The sequence below is a fragment of the Chelonia mydas genome, chromosome 14, assembly GCF_015237465.2.
Source record: "Chelonia mydas isolate rCheMyd1 chromosome 14, rCheMyd1.pri.v2, whole genome shotgun sequence".
Lineage (NCBI taxonomy): Eukaryota > Metazoa > Chordata > Testudines > Cheloniidae > Chelonia > Chelonia mydas.
Genome location: NC_051254.2, coordinates 11,008,800 through 11,018,942, shown reverse-complemented (window position 1 = coordinate 11,018,942; position 10,143 = coordinate 11,008,800). Strand labels below are relative to the sequence as shown.

Sequence of the window (10,143 nt, the reverse complement as noted above, 5' to 3'; positions counted from 1 at the left end):
ACTGGTATAAGCTATGCAGGCATAAACATTAATTTGCCAGTATAAATTGTGTCTCAACTAGGATTGTTTGCCAGCAAATCCATACTGGGATACGTGAACTGGCAAACCCTTTCTAGTGTAGACAAGGCCAAAGGCATCCTGACAATCCTACTACCACTGCAGAGAGATATGCTGAGCGTAGTTTCTTTGGAAATTCAATCGACAGCTCTTGGAGAGCCAGCAGCTCAAAACAATACACTCGGAGCTGCTTCACAGCCCTGATCTACAACAGCAGGGAAGGACATTGACAATTATTTTTTATTTTGTAGTTTTATTAATAAAACGTTTTATGAGGTGTAAAATAACATGCTAGGCTAAAGGCCAGAGAATGGCAAGAAATATGGCTTTGCTTCATGACTAAGGTGCAGGGAAAAAAGAAAAACGCCTGCCCTGTCAATATACCGGGTGGATGCGCCCATACAGCTGGATGTGTCTCATACTTGTGGCATTTCCGCATCATTTCTTCACAACCAATTTCTTTACGACTTCTCAAGCTGTATTACCAGGAATTTGCACCGTTCTGCAACTGTTGACAGGGCTGTGAGGTTAGGACGGCTGTGAGGATAGGCTGTGAGGTTTTTACCCTGACCCTGCACAATTTTAAGAGAGGCATTCATTGTAAAACATCCAAAGGCATCCGCTGACTCCAGCCAAACGAAAACCTGCTTTTGCACAGGGCAAAACACAGCACAATGCTTGAAAGCATTCCAGAGGCTGGGATGTGAAGTACTTGATCTGAATTGTTGAACTACCTCTTACCCATATGTTTCAGAAAGATAAGCATATAATATAATGCTGCTCTTTGCACTTTGCAAGACACTTACAATAGGACGGATTCTTCAGAACAGAATCTATAATTCAGTTAGATTATCAATGGGATGATAAACCAAGGTCGAGACTTCTCCTCATGCATTTGAAAAACTGAATGTTTTTCTATATCTCAGAGTTCAGAGGAACATTGTTAGGGGACAGAACGTGAGCAAACACAGCTGGATATGAGCTCTGGTACAAGGACATCTTCTAAATTGGCAACGCGCAGTTGTCGTGCTGAGGACCAGTGAGGGATGGTCAGGTGAGCAGCTAATCTCTGCCAGACATTCTTCTGTTTCTTGAAGGATGTTGAGCAGCTCATGATCTCGAGATGACATTCATCCCATTAGCTTAAAGCAGTCTGACGCCTCTGAGCTCCACTGTCAAAGACCTCGGCTCTTAACTTCATTCTGAAACAGAAGAATGTTTCTCTTTAACAGAGAAGATGTAAACACTTTAATATAATAGAACTTCCAACCAGGAGACTAGGCCTCTCACATAAAGATAAAATGAATTAATTGTATTAGCATGTCCACCTATTTAGTGAGCATTTCCTTAGCCTGTCATGACTTCAGAGGGTTTCACTAAATCAACCTTGTCTATAAACCTCAGTATATTATACAATTCAGTTATGACCCTGCATTATCACTTATCTTCTAATGAATACAAACCTCATTTTCTTAGCCTCTTGCCATAACTACAGCACTGTAAGGTTCTTTATTGTTTTAGCTGCTGTCTTTTTATACTTTTTACCAGTTCTGCCATAATCTTTCTGTCATATGTTATGGCATTTTCATATGGGCTGGTGAGGCGCTAATCAAAGGCAGTAAAATGTCTATGGCCAATTCATTTGCGCAATTGCAAGGAGGTGAAAATAATGGCCTAATACCACAATCATATTACAATCCTTTGGGGACATTGCAGGATAGTATTTTTTTCTTATAGCTTGGATTGCTGCGTGAACAGAAAATAATTTTGTTATAGCTTTCATTTTATAGAGTCCCATTCATTCTAATGTGCTTCTAACCATATACACACAACATGAGGTCAGGTTCTCTCAAGGATCAGAAACTGGCTAAACGATGGGAAACAAAGGGTAGAAATAAATAGTCTTCACAAGGGAAAGTGGAATATAGCGGGGTCCCCCAAAGATCTGTATTGGGACCAGTGCTGTTCAACATATTCATAAATGATTGGAAAAGGGGGTAAACAGTGAGGTGGCAACATTTGCAGACGATAGTAAATTACTCAAGATAGTTAAGTCTGACGCTGCCTGTGAGAAATTACAAAGGGATCACACAAAACTGGGTGACTGGGCAACAAAATGACAGATGAAATTCAATGTTGATAAGTGCAAAGTAATGTACAGTGGGAAAAAAAAATCCTAACTATACTTACAAAATGATGGAGTCTAAATTAGCTGTTACCTCTCAAGACAGAGATCTTGGAGTCGTCATGGATAGTTCTCTGAAAACATCTGCTCAGTATGCAATGATAGTCAAAAAAGCTAACAGCATGTAAGGAACCATTAAGAAAGTGATCGATAATAAGTGAGAAAATATCCTAATACCCCTATATAAATCCATTGTATACCCACTTCTTGAATACTGCATGCATGGTTGCACAATCTCAAGAAAAGATGTATTGGAATTGGAAAAGGAGATGGGCAACAAAAATGATTGGGGGGGTGGAACCGCTTCCATATGAGGATAGATTAAAAAGCTTGGGACTCTTCAGTTTAGAAAATAGACAGCTAAGGGGAGCTATGATAGAGATCCATAAAATCATGAATGGTGTGGAGAAAGTGAATAGGGAAATGTTATTTACCCCTTCACATAACACAAAAACCAGGGGTCACCCAATGAAATTAATAGGCAGCAAGTTTAAAATGAATGTAAGGAAGTACTTCTTCACACAATGCATAGTCAACCTGTGGAACTCATTGCCAGGGGATGTTCCGAAGGCCAAAAATATAACTGGGTTTAAAAAAAAGTAGATAAATTCATGGAGGATAGGTCCATCAATGGATATTAGCCAAGATGGTCAGGGACGCAACCCCATGCTCTGGACATCCCTAAACCTCTGACTGCTGGAAGCTGGAACTGGACATCAGGCGGTAGATCATTCAGTAATTGCCCTGTTCTGTTCATTGCAGCTGAAGCACCCGGCACTTGCCACTCTCAGAAGACAGGACACTGGCGGGCTAGATGGACCATTGTTCTGACCCAGTATGGTGATTTATATGTTCTTTATTCTTAACTTCAGTTAAGTGCTGTGATGCCTGGAGACGTGGGCAGCATTTTGGTGTTCAAAGCACATTGAACAACAATGGGCAGAGGGGAACTTTTGGCCAAAGACTGAGGCAAACAGAACTATTATGAAAAGGACTGTTTTTAAGTTCCCTGTTGAGAAGATAGACTCATGGTTTTTCATCTCTTGTCCATAAGACTCGCACTTAGTAAACTGCCGGAAACTAAACTGATTTACCTCAGAAGGCTGAGATGCAGAATCAGTGCTCCCAAGGTTAGATCTGAGGTTCTACGCTGAGAACCAAAGTCTTTTAAATCTGGTATATAGCCTGTTAAAACATTATGGCTAGAGCACTGTTCCAGACTTTGTTGGGTCACGTACCACCTACTTAAATAATGATTGCGAAGTGAATCAGTAAAATATCAAGCTCATGTAGCACCAGTCGTACATGTATCACAGTCTGGGAAGCCCTCCGTAGGAAGTCCGTTTTTCTCACAGTGACAGCCATGGGAGTAGCAGGTGGCACCAGAGTATGTATCTTCTTAACAGTCCTAAAAACCCCTTAGGTAAGAGTGAATCAATTTGTCATTAGTTTTAACTGCTGGAAGATCCCAGACCACTATTCCAAGGGCTACTTTGGAAAATTCATTTCTCTTGTAATCAGGTTGTAATCTCATGGTCTCGTTCCTAAATCACTGTGTACTAGATGACTAGCACATCCCAGAACTCTCAGAAAAATGGCCTTCATGATTTAGCCACCTTGCAACACTGGAAAGAAGAAATGAAGTTTGTAGTGGCAGCAAGTTCTGTCGTGGCAGTGGATTTATTACATGAAAATGAACTCCACAAAAATGCTAGTTTCTTATACGACACACACCAAAACCATGTTACTTTTAAAAAGTTATTGTTAACAGGTCCCTCTAGTAGCTTTGATTGGCATCTACGCAGCAGAAAGATGATCCCCCCAAAAAAATCCTGGAGGAATTGTAGGTAATAAAATACATCCTCCTTTTTGGCAGCATCATTACCACATACAAAAAAGCAGTAATTTACCTCAACTGCTGCTCTTCCTAGGAATTAGGTCACTGTTGGGAATAAGTTGGATAACTTTGCCTCTGCTTGTAAGACTGCTAATGAGTTGGCCTGAGAAATACTTTGTATGATAAAGTATTTTGAAATCAAGATGCTGTATTTCACTCTCAGGCCTAATGAGTCTTTGAACACCAGCCAGTAAAAAAGTAGGGATTTGCTACCTCTTTATCACAGCTCCAGGTATGTTTTCCCCCCTCCTCCTCCCCCCCGCCCCCCACCGCAAAGCCCAGTCCACACTGCAGCCAAGTGCATCTTAGAATCATGTTTGTAAACTACCTTCAGATGTGGTTGGGGCTGGCTTGTTTTTCTTGCTCTAGAGTGATAGGGTGTTAACTGTCAAAGGCAAGCATTATGCTGCCTAGAGAAGTGTACCGAATCCCATACATTGTCTTTGTATGCAAAGAGAGAGAGTTCGCCAGTTGACTTCAATGAGCACTCTGTGACTCTTCTGCTCCCAGAGCCCTAGATTTATTATTATTTAACTTCTATATTTCAGTAGCACCTAAATTCAAAAATGGGTTGTGTCCCATTGTGCTAGGTACTTAAAACATAATAAACGGCCCCTCCCACAAAATATTTAGAGCCTAAAAGATAAGGCATAACTGGTTGATGAATGGGCCACGGTTGAGGGAGGGACCCAGTCAATAGCAGCGATCATAATTTGCCACGGGTTTACACATCATGAGGTTGCAGCTTCCTGTATATGTCCTGGTGGAGGTGAATGTTGAAGAAGGACTTGAAGGATGTTGACTGGGAGCTTTTCCTAGTTGTAAAGGGTGTCATAAATGGGAGGGTCACTTGGTGGCCCTTTAAGAAGAATGGTTTCAGAGTAGCAGCCATGTTAGTCTGTATTGGCAAAAAGAAAAGGAGTACTTGTGGCACCTTAGAGACTAACCAATTTATTTGAGCATAAGCTTTCGTGAGCTACAGCTCACTTCATCGGATGCATTCACTTTAAGAAGAAGTAAACCTCAGCCCCACCTGTGACACAGTTAGTTCACTCCCCGGTGGTAAGATGCAGTAAGGTCATGTAACTTGACTTCTTTGGGAAAGATAAGAGGCCTTGGGGGAGAGTAAGATGTTCTCTTTCCAGGGGAAAAAGTTGTCTTGGTGGGGAGAGAGGGGAGCCCCAACCTTGGTGCCCCAACCCTGAGCCCCCTCCCATCCTCTGAACCCCTCAGTCCCAGCCCGGAGCACTCTCCTACACCTCAAATTCCGCATCCCCAAACCCACCCTATAGCCTGTACTCCCAACCAGAGCCCTCACCCCCTCCAGCACCCGAACCCCAATTTTGTGAGAATTCATGGCCCACCGTACAATTTCTATTCCTAGATGCGGTCCTCGGGCCAAAAAGTTTGCCCTCCCCATTTGAATTTTACCTTGGTTCCTTCCATTTTATATCGCTCAGCCATTGAATCTGATCCATTTGATGTTGTGACTGTCTCCGGCCCACAGAGATGAAAACAAGTGAGCAGCAGCAGGAACAGAACAAAAAAGAGGCCAAAGCAAAAAACAGGGCTTCGTAGTTCTTGTTGCTTCATTTTACTCATATTTAAGCCAAAATGGATACAGAAAAAACTAAAAAACTTCCCCGAACCCTGGATGCAGCTCTCATTTATGGCTAAGTGTCTATCATGGGCCTTTGAATAACAGTTCCTGAATTTTGGCCTGTTCAGAATCTAGATATGAGACTGAATGTTGCACCTCACACGCATCTGGCTAAACGTTAAGTGATTTTGATGCATACAAGCAGATGATGTCCATGTGTCGGTTTTCCTGGAGCATGCTGTGGTCACCAAAATCCTTCTATCCTATTCCGTTGGTCTTTCTCTGTAAGTGACTCCACGGACAGGAAGGAAAACAGGGTGAATTCATTGGGAAAGAAATACTCTGGGGTCCCATGGGATAATGTGGTGACCTCCCAACTAATCCATGCGTCTCTATAGAGAAGAGTTTTTGGCAAGTTCACCATGACAACAGGTGGGGTGGGGGGTTGGAATTTTCTGAAGTATTTCTAAGACTAAATGACTTAAGAACATGAATCCTGTGTTCCTAAATGCTTGGAAGTGATCATGCTGGTGTTGTCTGGCTACAGGGCAACATCATCATGGATCCACTTATCCTAGTGAGCAAGTGAATGTTTAGCTGTTAAAGTTCTGCAAAATAGCTGCCTGCTTATAATTCCTTTCTAAAGAGATTGGACTCGAAGCAGTGTCGTAGTCAGCAGATAAAAATGCAGTGTTCATAAGAAAAATGAACTTGTATGAATTATGCAGTACTGAATGGTGGCTGACTTAATGGTTTTTATCTGTGTGATTAAAAACTGGCAGAGATGCTACAATTAACTGTGCTTAGTGAGCAGCCAATCGCTATCTGGTGGAGGGCAGCTACAATGGGTCTTGTTGGCATTAAGGATTTGATTTTTTTTTTAAATAACTTTTTTAAAGGAAAAGTTATTCTTCAGTTTATTGCCCTCTCTGTTCAGTACCACTTGCCCCCTGATGCTGGGGAAATGAAGGGGACCATCAGATGTCAGAAGCTGGGATTGGGTGACCGGGCATGGATCACTTGATGATAACCTGTCTGTTCACTCCCTCTGGGGCACCTGGCATTGGCCGCTGTCAGAGGACGGGACACTGGGCTGGATGGACCTTTGGTCTGACCCAGTCTGGCCGTTCTTATGTTCTTATTGGAATGAAACAGTTGGTAGCTCATAGCTTCACCACTTGGGCAGTAAACACTGCCAGCTTTTCCTCTCCAGGAGCTAGAATTGCATAGAATGAGAGGGTGAAAGGGGGAGTTTTGTGGTGGTTATGGGGTGTTTTTTGGTCCATGTTTGTTTGTTTACCAGTGAGATAGAATGCACTAAACAATGGACGAATGGGACAGTGTGCTAAACAGTGGCCTAATGAGAGCATAAGTGGCCAGCTCTTCAGGTGGTGTAAATGGGTGCAGAAGACCCACTGATTTCTGTGTCACTGGAAATTGTAACGTCATTGGAGCTATACCCATTTATGGTAGCTGAGGCTCGCACCCAGCATACTCTGTGCCAATGCTCCCTGAAGTCAGATAGCACAAACATCACAGAGTGATTATAAATAATTATTTCCAAAAGGCCAAAGACCTTATTAGTAGCAAGGATCTTTAGCTTATTGATTCTATTACTGCTCCTGATGGCGTCACTGTATATTACTCTATCTGACGACCTTCAAAGTCATTAATGAAAAAGCTTCAAATGCAGGAAAGCAGTTACTCAGATCTCAGCAATGTTGGCTGTACCAACTTTGGACAGCAGCATGGTGTCCAAATTGAATTGTGTTTACTTTTCTTGACCCATGCATGGGCTTACAATGCAGTGAAATTCTTTTCTTTCGTGGAGATTGCAAATGTACTGATGACCAACAGCGCTCCAGAGATGCCTTTGATGAGCTGCATAGACTGACTGGAGCTTCAGCAGAAATAGCTGAACACTGGCGAATGTGTATACACCTGACTCTCCTGAGTGTAGACTCATATGGTTGGTAATCTGTGAATCTTGGCAAAATGGATTGCTCAGACTTTTGCATTTCATTTATCTGCCCGACCGGGCAAAAAAAAAATCTGGCGCAAACCAGAACAGATTACCATCCTTAACACCACATCAAATGACCTTAGAATTAAAATTAACAAAATGAATGAAATCAAGAACTGATCATTAGGCTTCAGACTGATTTTTCCAAATAAGGACCGTCTGAACATTAACATAGTTGGTACATTTCTTGTAGCCCATTAACACAAGGTACTTTCGCATACTGAATTTCCTTCATTTAATTACAACAAGCTTTTCAAATACTCACTATCCTTAACTGGGGCTAGCTTTTCAAAGAGTTCAGTTTCCATTTCAGCACCTAGAATCCCGTCACTTCGGTGCTTAGCACCCAGCAACTCTCATTGTTTTCATTCCCAAATAGCTCTTGCTTCATTAGACAGAACGGCATGGTTTTGTCCTAGACCCGTTGATATTGCCAGGATGCTCACAGGGCCAGATTTTCAAGGGTTTAGCCCTGCCTACTGAAATGGGAGAATCACACATTTTCCCCACTCGTTTTCAGTGAGCAACGCTGCTTGGATTGTTGATGGCATTTTCTGCACCCACGCGTCTCCTGTCTCTGGAAGAGTAAGTAAGCATTGATGGTGTCACTCAAAATGAACTTCTGCTGCACACCCCAACCTATTTCTGTAGCAAAGGTCAGAATTGTTATCTATCAAGAGAGAGCAGAAGAGTGGAATAATGAGTTGCCTCAATGCACTGGCCTTTTTACCTTCAGAATGGGCTTCAACATCAAACAGAGCAGGCACTGACTGAAAATCATTTGGGGCTATATTCTGTAAAGGTCAGAGTCTGAAATACTAGAAGATAATTTCACCCTAGTTTATAGAGTGGAGCTCTCTCTACCATGGAAACCCAACTAACACCACTTGTTCGGCTGCCTGGCTCCTTTAGCATTCCAGGTGGTGATGGGAACTGGGAAAGCCTAACTGGTGCTGTCACTGAACTAAATTAATCAAGAAAATGTAGGTAACAATAAGGATGCAAACAGAGTCAGGAATGGTTTCCCCTAGTGGGGAAGTTGTCATCGTGTAGAATAGTTTTTCTCAAGGCAAGCAGACTGCATCCTGGAAGTTCTAGTGATGATGTCTTTATTGTCAAAGTGGAGACATGTCACAGAATGACCATTGGTTGCACATCTTTCCATGTCTTGCCTTCCAGATGAGGATCAGTTGCCTTCTCTCCCTCTTGGCCTCTAGTTTAAGTAAATTTCCTTTCTGCTTCTAGTTCCAAGGCATTACTGTTTGCACTCACCATTCAGGTAATGGCATTTCTTCAGGCTACAGAGCTAAGTTCTGCCACTTGACACATGTCTACAATTCTCGCTGAAGCCAATGGGAGTTGCAGATCACAGATATGTCTCACAGCATTCTGTTAGCCAGTAATGTTAGCAGCCTTTCCTTTGTTCATCAGCTGAAGTCAAACACTCAGCAGCTTTGTCACATGGCAGTGGGACAAACGCAGGAACGTAAAATCAATATGCTCCATTAAACTGTTTAAAAATAAATTACAGTGAGTGGTGTATGAAGCCATCAGGACGTAACACTGCAACTTTATCTGCATTGGAAGGGCTCCTTTGACCTCTTACTATACAAATTTGTATCAGACTTTGGGTAAATGAGGTGTTACATCTTTTTTCCCCCACTTCTGTTTCTTCTATAGATGAGTGAATGTCAGGTTGTGGTCAATGGTATAAAAAATCTGCTGATAAATTTAGTAAAACCACCATAGACACAAAAGGCCCGATTTTCCTCTCTCTGACACCAGATTTATACTGGTGTGACTCCTCGACTTCAGTAGTTACTCTTGACTTGCACTGGTGTGAGAAGTACAAGCACACTTCTCTCTGTTCATAATTCAAGAAATAAAGTTCAGACAAACTGTGAAATTATTAATAAGCTTGAGGACAAATGGGAGCTTTTCCGTGGACTTCAGTGGGCTTTTGATCCGGGCCGAATTGCTGAATAGATAGAAACTCCAGAGGATTCTCAAATCTTAACTCAGAATCTTTTTATTTTTTTTTAAATGCATTGGAAAGGAGACTGACTGGCATTCAAAAGCTTGTGCATCTGCTTTCAATGAACTTTCTTGTGAACAAAATGTAATACACAAATGTTCTATGAAAACAAATGCTGTTAAATGAATTCACTGGAATATTCATGGGAAAAATTTTTTGCAGTATTTACCCAGCTCTGAATGTGACCCTGTTTTAGGCACTCAAATACCATAATGAAAGGTGCAGAATAAGAATGTAGATAGATGGCCCTGTATCGGTAATGGGGCGTTCTGGATAAATGAGGTTTGGAATAATCACGGTTATACTCTCTGATCACTTGTCAGACTTTGCAGACAAATGCACAGCC

At 42.0% G+C, this 10,143-nt stretch overlaps 1 long non-coding RNA gene across 1 annotated transcript in view; it reads right to left on the bottom strand.

Moving 5' to 3' along the window:
• Nucleotides 1–279: 279 nt before the first annotated feature.
• The window catches only part of LOC122462908, a 49,599-nt gene continuing 39,735 nt past the window's right edge, over nucleotides 280–10,143 (bottom strand). The window contains exon 3 of the long non-coding RNA XR_006285804.1: nucleotides 280–1,259. This is a non-coding gene — a long non-coding RNA (uncharacterized LOC122462908). The remainder of the gene's footprint in view (nucleotides 1,260–10,143) is intronic.